Below are 19,776 nucleotides of genomic sequence, written 5' to 3'. Positions count from 1 at the left end.
GAAACCATGGTTATATTGTTGTGGATAGTAACGTGATCCACCTCCTTAAACTCGAATACTGACTTTAACTTGCAAACAGTCCCACAATATCTGGGAAGTGGTGGGGCTAATGCAGCAGGTTTAGAGAATACACAACACAGTATCAGAGTACATATGACAGTAACAAGTACTATTCTTGTTACTTGTCCTATTCCGCCCAATCCCTTTTCCCTGGACTACTACACCTAGTGATCATTTGTGCCTGGCTATACCTGGTTGAGTGTAGCAATAGTTTGAGAAATCTTCTGTCTGATAGTGATGTTGGATTTTGCATTGCTTATTGTTGCACCCTGGCATGTATTTCTTCTGTAGGTGATTGATTACTTCCCAGATATAGTATACCCTTGCCTTTGCTGATTATTTACAGTCATGCTATAGTGTAGCCTTGATGCGTTATATCTACTTTTCTGCACTGTATTTGTTCATAGGTCCATAGGTAGGTACTAGGCTATTGGCCCTAGGGCCTATATAAGCCTAGCCAAAAAATGTACCCTGGCTTTCGCCACCCAAGAAAATTATTTTCCTGTGCCCCTGTCGAGCAGAGCCACAGAAGTGATCCCTGGGGTGAATTTCCTATTTCCCATCCAATCACCAAGATTTTTTCTTGAAGAGTGCTAATGAGGAGCTCTGTTTGACATAGATAGGTAGTCTGTTCCAGAGTATGGGAAGTCTCTGAGACAGGAATCTATCCCTCCAGCATGTTCTGTTTATTGTGGTGGCAAGGTTTAGGTCCCTAGATTGTGTAGCTCAGAGGGATTGGGATTTCTTTAAGTGGAGCATGTCCAACAGCTCTGGGTTTGACATAGCTTTGTATGTTAGGCAGAGATTGCCCCTGAGTAGGCAATATGCGATGGAGTAAAGCTGTAGTTTTTTTAGACTGTCTGCGTAGGGCATATGTTTGAGGCCAGTAATCCTCTTTGTGAGGTATTTCTTTGGTCTTTCCAGTTGTTGTAGATGTCTTGTGAGGTACATACCAAAAGGGGCATTGTACTCTATAATGGGTCTAATGAGTGATGAGTAGAGGGGAACAATGACCTCTTTTTTTCTGGATGAGAATCCTTTTGTGATGAGATGAGCCACATAGAAGGATTTCCTGACCACTGTGGCGATGTGATTATCAAAGGAGAGATTACTGCCCACCTGTGTCCCAAGGTCTCTTATCACATTTTCAGCATTAAGTAGACTACCAGCTATGTGGTAGTTCATGGGTACAGAGTTTTTACCAAAGGGGATGAGAATACACTTTTTGGCATTGAGCTTCAGGCCATGGCTTTGACACCAGGTATCTGTCTCAGTGAGGCCCTTTTGTAGTATGTCCACATCGTTAGGAGTTTCAAATATGGCTCCTAGTTTGCAGTCATCTGTAAACTTTGTTAGCCAAAGACCTTCTGTGTTAGCCTGCACTTCAGAGAAGTAGATACCAAACAGGAGAGGACCCAGGACTAAACCCTGTGGTACTCCACTTGTCACTGGTCTGAAGTCGGATTTGGAATCCGCTACTTTCACAGTGTGGGTTCTGTCCGTGAGCCAGTTAGCAACCCATCTTGTGACATAGGGATTTATACCTAGTTTAGTGAGCTTATCTATAATTCCAGAGTGGGGGATGGTGTCGAAAGCCTTGGCGAGATCTAGATAAGCTGTGTGAACCACTTTACCCTCATCTATGGCTATGGTGACTGCTTCAAAGAAGTCAATCAAGTTTAGCCTTTTACAAATCTGAACTGGGTAGGGTCCAGAGTTTGGAGATTACCATTGTCTTTGTTTATGAGGTCCATGATGATATGTTCCATGGCCTTGCAGACCAGGCTCGTCAGGCTAATGGGGCAGTAGTTCCCGGGGTCCGTTGTGGCTCCCCCTTTGTGGAGTGGGATAACCGTCACGGTGCGCCATTCAGTGGGTACAAAGCATGAGGTGAGGCTATGATTGAACATGGTACTTAGGTAGGGTGCCAGTTCATTCTGTAGTTCATGTAGAACGCAGCCTGGGATATTGTCAGGTCCCATGGATGCTGTGTTCCTGGCTTTGGAGAGTGTGTTTTTTACCTGTGCACCCGTGATTATAGGAACTTTGCATTCTTCCAGTATAGAGATGGGCCCTCTAGGGGGTGAGAGGGGGGTAAAGTTAGCACTGAACCTATCTGCCAGGATGTTGGCAATATCAGTTGGTTCTGTATATTTAGTGTCATTGTTACTGTAGTATCCAAGCCTCTTGTAGATGCTTTGAGTACTGTGTTCTGGCGCTCATGCCTGTAGTACCAAATGTCTCTTTTAGCATTGTACCCATTGTACTATCCACTTTGCAGGATCTTGCTCATGCCTATAGTACCAAATGTCTCTTGTAGCACTATGCCCGTTGTACTATCCACTTTGCAGGGTCTTGTCACATTCTTCCTATTGTAATAACCAGCACGTAAAGTCTTGGAGAGAGTTGTACTTGTAACATCAGGATTATTGCTCTGTAACATCCATGTTTGTTGCCCAGTCATGCACGAATAATCATTACTGCACTGATCACCATATGTTGTAGACACTTAAGAGTACGTTTGCTTTATTGTACTACAGTATCAGTATCTATTGCACAGCTGATTCTTATAATACTGTACTGCATTGAGTTATATTGAGTATCATATTGAACTATACGGAGTTTTGTACTATCTTGTAAACGTTTTCATTGCCCTCTTGTATGTTGTACAGTTACTGCATTGTGTGACATTATACTTTGTTACACTATTTTGCACTATTTTCATTGTTTCACTGTTCCCTTATGTATCATATTTCTACCCCCTCTCTCTTTGATGGACCAAATGTCATCAAATTCTATTTAGATTGACCATGGACTCTCAGTCTGCCTCTTCCCTATCTGCTGACAGCCTTCTAGTACTAGTCAACCTTGGGCAGTGTACAAACTGTGGCTTACTTATACTTACTGACAACTATTTGTTATTGCCACAGAATATGTCCACATGTGAGAGTTACAAATACGTACTATAATTGGCAGCAAACCTGTTGTACAGGCTGGGTATCAGTACTCATACTAACACCAAATCGACACACTGCAAGATAAACTAAAACCTTCCTATGCTGAGGTGCTCCAAAAATTACTTCTATACCCACAAAGACCTCCTAGGTGTGGCACTGTACATGTGTGCACCACAGCCAAACCTCAGAAACATTTGATACCACAAATAGCACCACTGATAAACTGATGAGTCACCAGAGTGGTCTAGATAGACACACAGAAGTCCACTTGCGGTGATAACTTACTTAATATAGGAGACTCCATAGTTTGGTGCACCAATAAACCATAAAGAAACGCGAATAAGAAAAAACTCACTTTTAATAACAAACAAAGCTTTCTGGAATAACCCTTCTTCAGTGCTGTTAGACTAGTAAGTGAACTCAATACATTCATATATTTATATATATAATTAACATAAACACATGACACAGCAAACCTATGAAAAATATCTAAAAACACATCAATTAAAATTTCGTCAATTAAAATTTAAGGCAACAGACTCAAATAGAATTCATAAATATGTAAACACATATATGTTGCCATAAAATAAAAGTCATGAATTAATACATCAAATAATAAAAGATGTATATATATATATATATATATATATATATATATACATATATATATATTATCTATCAATTTATCATTTTAGTATTAATATATATTTATTCCAATCATACTAGTGATGTTGCTTCTGTTTAAAATCTAAAACAGGTTTAATAGTAATCATATTATTTATACCTGGTTTCTTATGGGTCTATATTATATCATCGAACGCTTAAAAAAGCGAACGCTGATTGATCGACCTAATTTAAGTGAAAGCTTACAATCTCGAACTGTCAGATCAGCGATTTTTTTTCCCAGGGAAAAAAATCACTGATCCAAAACACATACACACAACACAAGCACACCAAACAAACAGAAATCCACATACATACACCTAAAATCTGATACCTAACCCTACACTAAACTATGCACACAACACTAACTACCCACTTACCTTAACCCAAACCCTAACCCTAAGGTCCGTCACTATCGCACACTCACCTCACCCGCTCCCTAACCCTAACTCACTTAAATCCGCCCTAACCCTCATGTCCACACAATCGCACACTTACCTGAATCCGACTGGTAACTTTCCACCATAACACTGAAAATACCGAAGCAACAGAAACGGACAACTGAATTCTTTCCCTAGGAAAAAATTTGAGTTTCTGCTGCTTCGATATTTTGCAGTTTCGCGAAAATAAGTTCGATCAATCAGCGTTCGCTTTTTTAAGCATTCGAGGATATAATATAGACCCGTTTCTTATCAGCATTTAGTTTAATAATCCATCTATATTTGGTCATATCTAATTTATTAATCATATCTCCCAATTGCAAATTCTTATTTATTATCTCAAGTACTTTAAATTTAAAATTATGTGAGTTATTGGTCTCATTTCTATGTTGTGCTAAATTTGTAGGTATAATTTTTACTTCCACTTTCTCTGGTAAATTCAGAACTATTGGTTGTGAGAGGTTTAAAAAAACATCCATATGTCTAGTACTATTTTTAGTACTCCGAATAACCTGTAGACGATTGGGATGCCTGCTCAGTCGTTGAGTGCTTATCAGATGATCCATCCCTCATATGCGTAGCCACTGGTATCCGGTTTTGATTCATACATCCTCCTTCACGTACCATTTTATTATTGGTTTCTCTCTCTCCATCAATATTCTCTTGATCCAATCGTTGTTGCAAAGTGGACCTTCCAACAACGATGGGCGGGTTTTCTATTTTTTCAAACATATCTAGTTCATCCAGTCTATTGGACTTCACATTTGGTTGAAAATTTAAAGTATTCTTACATTGTTGTGTCTTAGGCCAAGAAAAGATGTGACCAAGCCAAAAATCATTAATATCTCTTAGTAACTTTGCAACCAATAGTTCCGAATTTACCGGAGAAAGTGGAAGTAAAAGGGTGCCCTCAATCAAGGGTTCGCTCCAAACAGCGGTTCAATGCAGCTACGGGAAAGAGAAAAAACAACAGTCCCTTACCAAACAGCAAGCAGGGACGCAACAGTCCCTTGCCAAACAGCAAGCAGGGACGCTTTTGAATGGTAAGCTGAACTCGTCTATTGTAAATTTATCAACTATGACTTTGACTGATGACATTGTTAGCCTTTTAAATAAAGGGCTACAATTTATACCGGCTGGCAATGATACCATCATTGAAGCGTTAACTGATTTGAAAGTATTTTCTAGAAATGTTAGTTTAAAAATGTTATATGGGGGAGTAAACAATGAAGCTTATGATAAATTTAAAAAGAAAAGTGCATTTATTCCCAATAACGCTCCCACTGTAAATGCTTTTATAGCTATTTGTGAAAATGAGCTGAGACGATTATATGATGATAAAATGAAATGTAAAATGAATTCAAGTAAATATAACACAACATATCATGAACATCTTGCTTTAAAAGCTTTGGTTGGTAATAATATAATTATTAAGCAGGCAGAAAAAGGAGGGGTGATTGTATTGTTTGATAAAGACAAATACAATATATTGATGTATGATTTTCTGAATGATGAGAAAGTTTTTAAAGAAATCTCATATGCTACAGTTAAGAAGATTATTAGTGATGTTAATACGTTTGTTTATGACTTACAGACACAAGGTGATATCTCCCTAGAGCTATTTAACTTTTTGACAGTTTCAACTCCCATAATTCCAGTTATTTATGGAATACCCAAGTTACATAAGTCCCAGACACTACCACCAATGAGACCTATAGTGTCCGGAAGGGGATGGTCAACTGAACCTTTATCAATTTTTGTTCAAGAAAAATTAAGCAAATATTTGAAACTATGTCCTAGTTACATAAAAGATACAGGAGATTTCCTAAGGAAACTTTATGAATGGTACAATAACAACAGGGATACTAATTTTATTATGATAACTATGGACATAGCTTCACTTTTTACTGTTATACCAAATACTTATGGCATTAGTGCTATTCGTGAATTTTTGTGTACTAACTCGAATATGAAAGGGAGAGACATTGAAGTTATATGCAGTGCAATAGAGATTGTATTGGAGAAAATTTTTTTTTGTTTAACAAACAAGCGTACCTACAGCTATCTGGTGTTGCCATGGGTACTCCCATGGCAAACACATATGCTAATATTGTACTTAATGGGAGATACAAAGCATTCTTAATATAGATAATAGATATAAGAGTAATGTACTTTTCTATCAGCGTTTCGTAGATGATTGTTTCCTTATATGGCAGGGTGATGAACAGGAGTTAGACAACTTTGTTCTTTATTTGAATAGTACAACAGACTTTCTAAAATTTTCGACTAAGTATTCTAGGACCAAAATATCTTTTTTAGATGTTGAGCTATATAGAGGCCATAATAATAACTTGGGAGATTTGTGTTTATAAGAAAGATATACAAGTAAATAGGTATACACATGCAAAGAGCATGCATGTGTATCATGTATTTAATGGGATTATTAAAAGTCAACTGCTAAGAATAAGTAGATTAAATACAGAAGAAGACAAATGTCAAGAGCAGATGGACCTTATTTGTCATGAATTCTTAAACAAAGGTTATGATATGAGACATATAAATGAAATAAGGGAAAATATCCTGAATAATAGAAAGACTTATGCATCTCCCTATTTTGCGGAACCTAAGACCTTAGAAGTTACGGATAGTGACTCAGGTAATATACTGAGGTATACAACTACTTATAGTAAGATGACTAGGGAGGTTGAGTCAATAATTAGGAAGAACTGGTGTATCTTGATGGCTCAACCAGAATTAAACAAAATACTGGGAATTAAGCCCAGATTTTCATACAGAAATAAACATAATTTAAAAAGAAGATTATGTTATAAAGAATTTGAGATTAATAGTGGACAAATTATACCTTCCAACCCTGGTACAATACCATGTTATGCTTGCAGTTGTTGTACAGATATCTGTACAAGTAAAGTGTATATACATCCAACAAATAGAAATGAATATAAAATGAAGTATCAAGCTACATGTAGAAGTACAATGGTGATCTATGTAGCCACGTGCACACAATGTACAAGTATTTATGTAGGGAAATGCTCTAGAGCCTTAAAAGATCGTGTAATTGAACACAAGTCCGAAATAAGAAGAAATATACCTACAAATGCTTTAGCACAACATAGAAATGAGACCAATAACTTACATAATTTTAAATTTAAAGTACTTGAGATAATAAATAAGAATTTGCGATTGGGAGATATGATTAATAAATTAGATATTGCCGAATATAGATGGATTATTAAACTGAATGCTGATAAGAAACCAGGTATAAATAATATGATTACTATTAAACCTGTTTTAGATTTTAAACAGAAGCAACATCACTAGTATGATTGGAATAAATATATATTAATACTAAAATGATAAATTGATAGACAGTATATATACATCTTTTATTATTTGATGTATTAATTCATGACTTTTATTTTATGGCAACATATATGTGTTTACCTATTTATGAATTCTATTTGAGTCTGTTGCCTTAAATTTTAATTGACAAAATTTTAATTGATGTGTTTTTAGATATTTTTCATAGGTTGGCTGTGTCATGTGTTTATGTTAATTATATATATAAATATATGAATGTATTGAGTTCACTTACTATTCTAACAGCACTGAAGAAGGGTTATTCCCGAAAGCTTTGTTTGTTATTGAAAGTGGGTTTTTTCTTATTCGCATTTCTTTTTGGATATTTTGAACTGGTGAATTTAGAAGAGAAAGTTCCATTGGTTGAAATTCTGTCCTGCACCAATAAACCATCTCAAGGCTGACTAAAGACAGCGTTAAAAGTCAGCTGCTTCTCAGATGTTAGAATCTGCCATATCACCAAGACATTCAAGTCCTTTTACCACCAAGTATGAATGTGACATGATCATTGCTCTTCTGGATGAAAAGGACATGCAATGCACCCCTTTAGACTATATGAACAAGGGTGTGATGGAGCTATTTGAGTAAGTTCTAAGACTGGAAATAAACTAATCTTGAGTAGTATCCTATTGTCACCAAGAGTGATGCCACAAAATAAGCAAAAGATGTGTTGGCTTTAATAATTGGCTTAGTTACTGGTGTCATTCTGAGAGGTCCCAATGTGTGTCAGCCTGGAGTAATATGGAAGACAGTCCTACATGCTTTCCCACTGATGGCCTGCACTTATCATAGCAGGATTTTCACACACTACCTATGACTTTTAATGTTCCCATTGTACCTTCTTAAGCAATGTCAGTCTACTCAGGCTACTAACCTATGGCACACAAATTCCAATCAGGCAGCTATCAGTGGAGCCTAAATAAGAAGTAAACAGAACATGCTGTCCATTAAGCCTTTCCTAACTCTTGAAAATGTCCTCCATTAAGGCCTTCCTAACTCCTGAGAGCATGTGTATCTGTGTGGGTACTGCTCTAGAACAGTATGAGCACCCGCTCCTGACCTAGCACTTGTTTATCATTGCATGTGTAAGCAGCAGGGCAGTTATGCTGGTGGTGGCGCATCTGTCTTTATCAAAGGCACCATCACCTTTAGACTAATTAACTAGGACAATGATCTCAAACTCTACATCCTAATATCAGTAAACAGTACCACATACCACATCCTACCTAACTACAGAACTCCATCCATGACACCCACAAATCCATCTGTGTTTACCAAAATGTCATCTTTCTAAAGGACTTTACCTATTCTATAAGTCTACACACATGCATCTCTACAAATATGTATGCACAGCACTTAATTAACATCATCATTGCAAACTCCCTAATCAAATAGTACCATCTCCACTAGGGGCATAAAATAGTCAATCATGTCCTCATAATCTCAACCCCTTTCTTCTCCTTGTCCACTGACATATCCTCACTGGTTAAATCAGATTACCATATGGTTCCAGTACAGGACAACAGCTAACCCAACTAACTTTAGAAACCTCTTCAAGACCAATCTCCTTGTGCTCAACACTGATTTGAGATGGGTCAACAGTCCCCCATCCCTTGATGAATCTCCAACAAATAGCACCGCATATACCCAAAATGTATGCTTCTGTCTCAACTCTTGAACAGATGTTCTTATTCACCATAAATGCAACAATAAATTTAGAAAAAAAAAAATCTCCTTTTGTGGAATTCACCTAAAAACGTATGCAATAAAAGGGAAAAAAAACTCATTCCCTAACAAACAGAACAAAGACTCAATGTGATAAAATCAACCTCAAACAAGTTAACAAAGAATTTTGAGAAAAATAAAATCCTGCAGAATTATTATTATTAGAACAGTAACTAAAATGTGTTATGTCAATGAAGGATAAACAAAAGATATTCTTTAAGCATGTACATTCTTTAGTTATGTAAAGAACCTCAGAAATAACACCAGGCATTGCACTAAGTTTATCTCCAATGACACCCATTCAGACACTGACAATATAGTTAATATCCTTGCAGATAAATTCAACTCTAACTTCTCTCCTCTGTTGCCTACAAATTTCCCACTATAAAATATTTAGTTGATACTCCACCAAGTAATTACCTCTGAAGAGATAGTTCTCTTTGTCTATCTCAAAAGCACAATGACAGTAAGAAACATTCCCCATAAGACCTCCTGTTTAAACTGTTTAATCACAGCCTTTCCCTGGGATATGTACCAGAAGCATCAATAATGGATTTAGTAGTTCCCCTACAGAACATAGGTCACACCACAGAACATGGCAGTTATAAACCTATCTATCTGACCAGCCTAAATTGCAAGTTTATGGAATGTATCATCATAAACCACATAAACAGGGGCTCAGGGAGCTTACAATCCTTATATCTTAACCAATCTGGCTTTGTAATACACACAGCATGCTTAATAAACTTAAATGTCTTCTTACCTCCACTTAGCAAAAGCTAAGATGTTTGACATTGTATCTCACTCTGGCATCTTATAAACTGGACAAATCAATATAAATCCCTGTGTAACCCACTAGACTGCCAACTGGCTCACTGACAGACACTACTTTTTTAGAATAAATATACTTCCAGAGACTTGTCACCAATGGTGTACCCCAGGGCTCTGTTTTGGGACCACTTTGGTTTAGTGCCTAGTTTTCAAATGACATTAAAGGACTCTGGATAATCAAATTCTTGAACAACTAAAGCTTGGAGAAATCAGCAACTCCCTTGGAGACGTGTGGATCCTCCATGAAGGCTTAACTTGAACAAACTTACGCTTCCGTGATCACAGTTTAAAGCTGAATGCCAAGAAAATGTAGCATCAAACAGTTTGGGAAACAGGAATTGTTGTGTACCTGCTACATACATGACACCCCTTTAAAACAGACACTGTCATTAGAGATGTAGGCACTGTCATGGATAATGAACTCTCCTTGACAAACACATGTCCTCTGTTGCTAGGAAAGCCTACTACCTCATTCAACTGATTACCAAGGACATCTGCTCATGATGAAAACAAGTCATCATTCCTTTAAACTTGTCCCTCATCAGACCCTTACTAGAAAATAGTGTGACCTTCAGTGTGTACCTGTCCAAACACCTACCCCGACTTGAAAAAAAAAGAAAACAGCGGTTCTTCATTAAAAAATTCTTGTGGATGAGCTCCATAAGTTATCCTGAGCATCAGAAAAACATAACTCCCTCTCTCTCTATCTTCTCTCCTATAAACTTCTACAGGATGATCTGCACCTGGTCTACAAAGGTATATATGACCCAATCCTGCTTGATGTACTACATAGCCACATAAACACAACACAAATACAAGCTAAAAAAACTTAAATAGATAATATAGCAACATAAATAGGGATTGCTGGCATTGGCGATATCTCCCTCAAGGAATTCTCCACCTCTACAGCAAACTCCAACTTCCTGCAAAGGAAAGCATATCCCTTGCTATCTTCAAATCTAATTTAAGTGAATGGATGGGAAGCTGTAGATTTATCCCAAGCCTAGCCTTCTTCACTCCTTATGGATGGGGACAAACTTGGAGGTACCAGCCAGACTGCAGTCTGTCTCCTAGTAGTAACCTATGAACTTGTACCTGGCAGAGAGACAGTAACTAAGTACAGGCACACTTCAACTAAGTAGGAGCACAAAAAGAGACTGCAGAGTAAGCAGTGTGCCTATCATATACAGCACAGCCATGAAAGTGTGGAAGTAAACAGTTGGATTAGGTCTGGCATAGCAGGCACTGAAGTCTGAGTGACGGGTGCCAGACGGAGAGGACCATACAGCATTTACAGATCCAGCCATATGAGAAGGATGTGCACATATTCCTCATATCTAAGACCCAACCTCAAAAGCCAAAGCTGCACAGAAGAGATAATACAATAGACTAGGCTAGATGCTCTAGAAGGAGCTAAGTCAAAAACAGCAATCCTCTTATGATTCGTGCACCTCTTTTGTCTTTAAAAAAGACATTGCACAATACTGCTCAACAAACATTCCAACGGATACTTGCATTATACACTCACTAACACACGCTGTATCAAAGGCCGTCTGTATATTCTAGCTATAAGCAGAAGTATACAGACTCTATAATACTATTCCAGCCTGCATACACATTTCTGACCATCATGTTTACCGTTCAACATCCTCCGTTTCAACAATAATCTTTTGCTGTCACACCCAGCACACCTGACACTCTACAGCTTCTTTTGGTTATATTTCCTCCAAGAGTCTCTTAATCTCAAAAAATCCTTCACTAAGACAGAGGTGGGCAAGCCAGAGTGTGAGCATAAGCTTGGCTCGGACTCATGATCCAGCAAATTAAAGAGCCAAGAATGAGAAAAACCAGGATCGCAAGTTTTTTTTTTTTTTTTTTGAGTAACTGCTGATTGCTGTTTCAAACCAGACCTGCAGGCTGAGAGCGCTTTCTGTTAGGTCCGGTTTATGTATCTAAGTATTATGATTGGCTGGAATTCCAGAGATGGTGATGACACAGTGCTGAAAAGGAGGAGAATTTAAACACTTTGCATGGGAGAGAACTATTGCAAGATGTTTTAGTTGGGCAATACTTTTATAAAAAGTTTTATAGCTCATTTTTAGAATAAGCGGTGTATTATTTTCTTTACTCCAGGGTGCTTGCATGGTTCCACAGAGGGAGAGGACCCTGTTTCAGTGAAAGAAAAGGAGATCAGGTAAGCATAGAAAACAATACCAATGATATGGAAATCATGGGTAAAGTTTTTTTGTGTGTCTGTTTTTATTGATATAAGCCTCAGTCTCAGTCCCTCAATTGTTCCTGACTTTAGCTCAATGCAGTGAATCTCCAAGAGGTAGTTAAGTGTATGTTTCTAGGTGCATATATATGTTCAAAAGCAACATGTTGAAATTGCTATATTATTGTAGCAGTTGTTTCTTTCTTTTCTTTCACTTTCCTCATCATCAAGCATCAGAGGTGTGCACAGAATGCAGCTGCCATTTTAGGAAAGAGGTTTGGAGACATCTTGTACAGGAAAGTATAAGGTCATCATCATATGATCACTGCTAGTGAATAAAAAGTGTTATAACTTGTTGGGGGCAGTGGAATTATCAAACACAAGCTGAAATTGTAGAATGTTACTGCAGTTCTTACATTTTTCATTCTTTTCTCAGTGAGAAATTAGTGTACAGAAAGGGGCCACAATGTTTGGTAACATTCAACAGAGGACTTTCTGGTTTGAAAGCCAGCATTTGCGCTTGCTTTCCACCTTTCCTGTAACTAGTCTAGCCCAGATACAGATATGCTGTATTCAGGACTGTTTGTAAGCTTCTGAGCCCCCCCCCCCAAGCCTTTCTGCATTGGAGGGAAGCCTTCTAGCTTATCAGTCGGAGTGGTTAGCACTAGGTAGCCTATCTACCACAACAGGAATGGTTTTTCGCCCAGAAATTGTAGTTTATTGGCCATTTGGGCAGTTTTTCAATATCTTTCAACTCTCTGGTTTAAAAACCCATGTTTGCATGGGTTTGTGCTTGTTTAAGCTCCCCACAGCAGCGTCCAGCTGATGTAAACTATTACTGGTGCCAGAAAGTCTACTCTTCAGTTTTTCCCTTAGATCTTGCTAGTTCTTTCTCTCTCTCTCTCTCTTGCACTTCAAATAGCCTAATCACTTTGCACTTCAATGGGTTTTTGCAGTAATTATTGTAGCACACCTTAGTGCCATCAGCACTAGTCGTTCTTTGCAGAAATAGCTCCAGTACGTAGTAGTTACGACCACCCCTCCTGGCATGATTAAAGGGCAGTTCCCTGTGCGTTCTCCTATTAACCTGGTGCACTTGGGCATTCTGAGGCAGTGTAGCAACTGCCTCATGTACATAGACAATCCTCTCCTCTTACCTCCCAACACTCAGACTTGTGAGAGATGCACTTACATCACCAAACTGGAAGCTATACACTCTCCAGCCAAGACCGGACTAGCTGGTCAAGAGGAGAAGGTCAACACTTGCACCACACCACATGGAACACATAGCCCTCCAGAACACCAACCACTACAGCTCTCACATAAAAACAGAAACCACACACCCACCTTCATGCAGGCTCTCAATAGAAATTTACCCAAACAGCAGAGACTTTCAAGACAGAAACACACTCCACCACCACAACACAGCACAAACCACAGGACACATACTCACCTCCACATTGTGCCCCTCAACTTAAGCCCCTAAGGCTAAACACCTTGCCCAGTGCACTAATCACAGGTGACTCAAAAGTGAGGCACACAGATGTCCCACTCACTAGGCTGAATAAGGAGAAGGTAACAGTCAGCTGTCTATCAGGTGTCAGAGTCCCACACATAGCAAACACACTCAGGTCACTCCACAACAAGTACAAGTACAACTCTGTCATTGTCTATGTGGGTGTGAATACCAGAGACGCACCTCCCTGGAGTACATGAAAAGAGACATGTGGAGCTCTCGGATTACATGTCCCAAACACAAACACAGTAGTCATCAATGAATCCGCCAGTACAGCAAGTGCAACGACCAAACTACTAATTCCAAAATAAGAAATGAGGCCAGCACTCAAGTGTGGAATATAACTTTATTCCAAAAATAAACCATGCACCATCCGATGTAGTCAAAACCAGTTAAGGAATTATCGCCCCATTAGCCTGATGAGTCTGATATGTAAAGCTATAGAGAGCATCGTCATGGACCTGATTAACAAAGATATAGGAATCTCCAAACTCTGGATCCCATGCAATTTGGCTTTGTGAAAGGGAGATCATGCCTGCTCAACTTGATTTACTTCTTTGAGTCAGTCACCCAAAGCTGTGGATGAAGGTACAGCAGTGCATACAACCTACCTCAATCTGTGCAAGGCTTTTGATACCATTCCTCACTAGGGAATTATTGATAAACTCACCAAACTAGGCATCAACCCCTATATCACTAGGTGGGTTGCAAACTGGCTCACAGATAGAAAACACAGTGTGAAAGTAGCAGGCTCCAAGTCAGACTGCTGACCAGTCACTAGTGAAGCCCCACAGCAATCGGTCCTGGGTCCTCTCCTGTTTGGCATCTACTTCTCAGAAGTTCAGACCAACACAAAGGGACTTGGGCTGACCAAGTTTGCAGATGACTGCAAGCTTGGAGCCATTATTAACTCCCCAAGTGATGTGGACATCCTACAGAAAGGCCTCACTGAGACCAATGACTGGTGTCAAAACCATGGCATTAAGCTTAATGCCACAAAATGCGTCATCATCTCCTTTGGTAAAACCTCAGTTCCCACTAATTACCGCATCGATGGGAGCCCACTGAACACTGAAGGTGTTATAAGAGATCTGGGGATGCAGGTTGATAGCAACCTCTCCTTCGACCACCACTGTGCCACTGTGATCAGAAAGTCCTTCTGTGTGGTACATCTCATTACCAAGGGTTTTGCGTCCAGGAAGAGGTCATCGTCTCTCTCTCTACTCTTTCCTCATTAGACCAATCGTCAAGTATAATGCCCCATTTGGCATGTACCTCACTAGACACCTGCAACAGCTGTAGAGGCGACAGAAGTACTTTATGAAGAGGATCTTAGGCATTAAAACATGTCCTACATGGACAGACTCAAAAGACTCCAGCTATTCTCTGTTTCAAATCGTCTACTTAGAGGCGATCTTTTCTTGACTTACAAAGCCATGTCTGACTCAGCTCTGTTAGAAATGCTACATCTAAATAAATCTCAATCCCTCCACACCACACGCTCCACAGACCTCTACCTCATTAACACAATCAACAGAACATGCTGGAGGGACAGGTTCCTCACCCAGAGACTGCCCATGCTATGGAATAGACTTCTCATACATGTTAAGCAGAGCACCTCACTGTCCCTCTTCAAGAGAAATCTTGATGAGTGGATGGGTAATAGAAAGTTCACCCCGGGGATCACTCCAGTGGCTCTACCTGACAGAGGCACTGAGAACTAATGTCGGATGGCATGATGCCAGGGCACTTCTATGGGCTAGGCTTGTAAAGGCTTTAGAACCATTAGCCTAGTACACACCTATGAACCTATGAGAGCAGAGGAAAGTTGTGGTTAATATGTTTTTTTTGAAGAGGCAGTATCTATCAAAGAGCAAAGTTTGCCAGTATTATTATATTTTGAAGCAACTTCGCCGTCAGAGGGGGAACAGTCCACTGGGACAGTGTGTGTGTATTTTGCACCCAGTTAGGTTATTAAGAATACTGATTTTTTATTATTATTTACTGTGGAATGCCTTAAGAGAAATGAAATATAGTTTTTACACAAAGCTAACAAATTCAGCATTTCACAAGACTTTTGTAGCTCTATTTAGGCAGTGTACCTAGTTATTACCTTGGGGCTGTTTGACCATTTCTTGCAAAGTGTGGTGAAACTACTGTGCAGTAAATCATCAATAGACTAGAAGGGGAAAAAATATTTTTTTCTTCAAGCTAAGGCAACAGTTCTTTTACTACAAATGACATGGTTGTTTATTATATTTTTTCCCCATTTTTCATTGTCAGCAGACCCAGAGCTTGGGCACAATGAAGTGTGGCCTGGCACAAGCTGTTAGGAAGTGTAACAAACATACTGTCAGCATCCGTTCATTTGAGGGAATGCTGGCAATGTCACTGTGTGTTTGGATGTAACTGTATTTTTTTGTAATAATCTCCACTGGACACATAGACTTGATTACTTTTAACCTAGCTACTGCTCCGATTGTCTGCTTTGGCTCTGTTCTTAGTAGACTCTAAGAACAAAGCCAGACCCTTGGCTCAACTCTGGCTTGGCTCTTCTTCAAAAATCCCAGGCTTGCCCACCTTTACTCTAAGAGAGGCAGATACCTATGCCATTTTGAACTGCAGGCCTTGTTTTAACAGCAATTCATCAGGTGATTCATACTTCATTCACTCCGGAGCAGCTCTTTTGAGTGTGCACCTTTAACCCCTAGTGGGCGTGGCTTAAGCCTTTAAAAACTAAGTTATCACCTTAGAGTTCTAGAAAACTCTCATTGAAAGAGGTCAAATATCAATAGAGTTGTGTTTGCCATCACATATGGCACAAGACAAAATATCCTGGTACCTTGTAAGTAACATGGTTTTGGAATTATTAATGCAAATATGAACAATCCATATTTGACGCCTAGAGGAGCAGTAGGGGTTAACTGCAGAAGACGCCTGGAGGAGCACTCGGCTGCTACAGTAATTATTACTATCATAATGTTTGCGTACACAAAGTACAGTTTTGTACCTACCATAAATGTAGATGTCCGAACTGGATAGCATCTGCAGTCATAACAAATGGGTTGTCCTGTCGTCAGGCAGCCCTTCGGTCGGCCGGATTCCAAAGTCTGGGTCCGGCTTCGGCTGATGTCGCACTTCACCCGACGTCATCTCTGCTGGTCTTCGGGTATAAAGGCATCAGCCGACGCCATTTTCCTCAGTGTTTCTTGCCCCAGATGCCAATTGCCCTCTTGGAGAACTAAATTTTGGATAAATGCCAATGTTTCCAAAATAGTAGAAGGCAAACAAAAAATAAGCATGTATGTACATATATACAAACAAATACACCATAAGAGACTCCCCCCCAGCTAGCTATTAGGAGGGTAAATACCCTAGGAGTACCACAGAGGGGAAGGAGGGAGGGTAATCCTGACTGCAGATGCTATCCAGTTCGGACATCTACATTTATGGTAGGTACAAAACTGTACTATGTCCTTCATGGATGCATCTGCAGTCATAACAAATGGGTAGAATACCATAGCCAAACTAGGGGAGGAGGAATAAAAATTATGGTGTAGTTAGGATCCCTTGCAGTACAGCAGTGGCAAACCCTGCTCGGGATCTAGAATATAGAGGTAAATTATAATGCTTGGCAAATGTATGCACGGAGGTCCAAGTAGCCGCCTCAATAATGTCCTTGGTTGCCACTCCTCGTAAGAAAGCTGTGGTAGTGGCTGTAGCCCTTGTAGAATGAGGTCTTATGTTCTGTGGAATTGGTTTTCCATGGTAGGAGTAACAGAATCTTATGCAATTTCCTATCCATTTGGAGATTGTCTGTTTGGAAATTGCTTTTCCTTCCCTTCCTGTTGCATAGGCTACAAAAAGCTGGTCAGTTTTTCTGTTACTTTTGGTTCTGTCCAGGTAGTAGCGTAACTGTCTATGTACATCCAAGGTATGCAGCATTCTTTCACCTCTGTTTTGTGGATTGGGAAAGAAGGTAGGTAGGTGGATTGCCTGGTTTAAAGACACTCTGGATACCACCTTAGGCATAAATGTAGGATTAGTTCTCATGGACACCCTATCTTGATGGAAGATTAGGAAGGGTTGCACTGCCATTAAGGCCTGTAGTTCCGAAACCCTCCTTGCTGAAGTAATAGCCAGTAGGAAAGCAGTTTTCCATGACAGGTGTTGTAGATCTGCTGTTGCTGCTGGTTCAAACGGAGGGAGTGTCAACTTTTCTAGTACAAAGTTCAAGTCCCATGCTGGTAATGGTGGTTTCCTAGGAGGTTTTACATTCTTGATCCCTCTGAGGAACTGCCTGAGTAGAGGATGTGAAAAGACAGGAGGATCAAAGCTGTACTCTGCAGAAATAGCTGATGCATGTATCTTGATGGAGGAATAGGACAGGCCTGTATGTAGAAGCTCTGCCAAGTACTCCAGAATGTTTGCAATATCTATGTTCGACACATCTTTTCCTCTTTCAGTACTCCAAGTGACGAACCTTTTCCATTTTCCTGCATAGTTCCTTCTTGTTGAAGGTCTGCGGGCTTCAAGGATAATGTCTTTAACCCTTTGGGAAAGGTCTGGGTTAGTTGCTGCTATGTGATGTTCCAGGCAGTCAGTTGCAAGGTTTTTAGGTTTGGATGTATGATGTTGTAGTTGTTCTGAGTTAACATCAGAGGCATCAGGGGTATTGACCACATTTTCTCTCGAGACATGCTCCTCAGCAATGGGTACCAGTGTTGTCTTGGCCAGTTCGGAGCTATCAGAATTATCCTTGGATGTTCCTCTTTGATTTTCAGTAGTACCTTGTGCATCAAGGGAAGAGGTGGAAATGCATATGCTGTCAGGCCTTTCCAGCTGAAGGATAGAGAGTCCACCTTCCATGCAAGTGGGTGGAATGTCCTTGTGCAGAATTTCTTGAGCTGGTGATTGAGTGGGGAAGCGAATAGATCTATTTGTGGCATCCCCCATTTCTTTGTGATGGCCTTGAAGATGTCCAGGTGTAGCATCCATTCGTGAGCATCCGAGGTGGTTCTGCTTAAAATGTCTGCTAGGGTGTTCTCTTTTCCCGGTACAAATATTGCCTGTAACTGGATGTTGTAGCTGAGAGCCAGATTCCAAAGGTCCAAAGTCATTCTGCATAGGGGGTACGAATGAGTGCCTCCCTGTTTGTTGATGTACCACATGACTGTGGTGTTGTCTGTCCTTATCATCAAATGGCCTTCTTTGAGGAATGGTCTGAATTTTTGGATTGCCAGTTTTACTGCCAGCATTTCTTTTTGGTTTATGTGCAGGTGCAGCTGGTCCTGAGTCCACAGTCCTTGTACACATTTGTCCAGCATGTGCGCCCCCCATCCTAGGTCTGAGGCATCCGTTGCGATGGTCTGGCTTGCTCGAAAGTTGTGGAAGGGTAATCCTGGGTTTGACTGGCATGCTTGAGCCCACCATAGGAACTCCTGTTTTAGGCATGGGATTAGTGGTATTTCTGTTTCTAAGCTGTGCCTGTGCTGAGACCATAAATTCTTTAGGTACCACTGTAACTTTCTCATATGTAGTCTGGCATGTGGGACCAAGATTATGCATGATGCCATGAAGCCCAAGGCCTGCAGAACTTTTCTTGCTGTTAGTTTGTTCTGCTTTGTTAATGCCAAGAAGTAAAGAGGGAGCTCTTTTTGTTTTTCTGCAGTTAGGAATGCCATTTGTTTTACTGTGTCCAATTCCACGCCCAAGAAAGTCCTTGTTTGGGATGGTATCAGCCTTGACTTTTGTAAATTGGCTGTGTATCCCAGGGCTTGTAGCAAGTAAATGACCCTTTGTAAATCTGTTGTCAGCTTGCTTTTGTTGTCCGCTTGTAACAGGCAGTCGTCCAGGTATGGATAAATTTGGATTCCCTGTACTCTGCAGTGAGCGATTACTGATGCCAGGCATTTTGTGAATACTCTGGGCGCAGTAGATAAGCCAAAGGGCAATGCTGAGAATTGATAATGCTCTGATCCTGCAAGAAAT

The 19,776-nt window shown here is 39.9% G+C and overlaps 1 protein-coding gene and 1 long non-coding RNA gene across 6 annotated transcripts in view; one reads left to right on the top strand and one right to left on the bottom strand.

Moving 5' to 3' along the window:
- The window catches only part of LOC122811830 (homeobox protein Hox-D3-like), a 1,090,053-nt gene that overhangs the window by 429,335 nt on the left and 640,942 nt on the right, over positions 1-19,776 (bottom strand). The window lies entirely within an intron of this gene.
- The window catches only part of LOC122811837, a 627,052-nt gene that overhangs the window by 497,280 nt on the left and 109,996 nt on the right, over positions 1-19,776 (top strand). For both annotated transcript variants that reach the window (XR_006366297.1, XR_006366296.1), the window contains exon 4: positions 12,188-12,248. This is a non-coding gene — a long non-coding RNA (uncharacterized LOC122811837). The remainder of the gene's footprint in view (positions 1-12,187; positions 12,249-19,776) is intronic.

The sequence above is a fragment of the Protopterus annectens genome, chromosome 9.part0, assembly GCF_019279795.1.
Source record: "Protopterus annectens isolate FY-2018-M chromosome 9.part0, PAN1.0, whole genome shotgun sequence".
Lineage (NCBI taxonomy): Eukaryota > Metazoa > Chordata > Ceratodontiformes > Protopteridae > Protopterus > Protopterus annectens.
Note: the sequence above shows the minus strand (reverse complement) of the source record. Positions and strands in the feature narration are given on the sequence as shown.